We start from the raw sequence: 921 nt of genomic DNA on the forward strand, positions 1-921 counted from the left end.
ATGACTTATACGAGGAGAAGACTTAAATAATTAATACTTAATTTAAATAAGTTATTTAAACTTATTTGTGTTATATCTTGACCACACCCCCCCAACCATTTTCTCCTCATATTTCTGTATTATCTTCAGATACATCTTCATAATAATCATCATTATCCTTGTTTAGCATGCTGAGTCAAAATATTATTGTCATACAACACATGGAATGCTCCAAATAATTCTGTAGATGTGAAGAATTGGAAAGGACCAAAATAATGCTTCATTATCATTAGGAAAGAAATTACTAATATAAAGTTTTGAATCAATGTCATGGTCTGATCAATCACTGATAAATCTCGTAAAAATAGTGTAACTCATTTCGATACCCACCTCCAATTGAATTATTTCTCTGATGTGAATCAAGACATTTGAAATCAAATTTTTAATATTTTTTGCTGATAGGAATACGATAAAACATTATCGTAATAATATAAATAATTTTAAAATTATTAAAATTAAAACCTCAAACTCCGTAGTATTTTCTGTGTCTTCTGGTTCAGATAGACACAGAATGAAGACATCCAAATCATTTGTATATTCAAGGGTGTATTTTGTTTTACTTGCTAATGACTTAATTTTACAATGTTACCTAAGTGCTTAGATAATTATATGAAACTAAGTATTTATAATTGTATTTGTGTTTGTTTTAATAAAGGAAAACCTGCATATGACTTTTTTGTACAATATCAATGGCATTATTCTTACCAAGTTAGATAATGTAAGGAATTTATGTATATGTATATGTAAGGAAAGAAGCAATATGTAATGAAGATAGGGAACACAACATCAATATAGTGCAGATGTTTTGACAGAATGGAATTAAATTTAATCCTTATTTACTGAACTTTACTTATTTACATTAAATTTTATTTATTTAGTGAA

The sequence above is a fragment of the Halyomorpha halys genome, unplaced genomic scaffold, assembly GCF_000696795.3.
Source record: "Halyomorpha halys isolate HHAL.00 unplaced genomic scaffold, Hhal_1.1 Scaffold997.1, whole genome shotgun sequence".
Taxonomy (NCBI): Eukaryota; Metazoa; Arthropoda; class Insecta; order Hemiptera; family Pentatomidae; genus Halyomorpha; species Halyomorpha halys.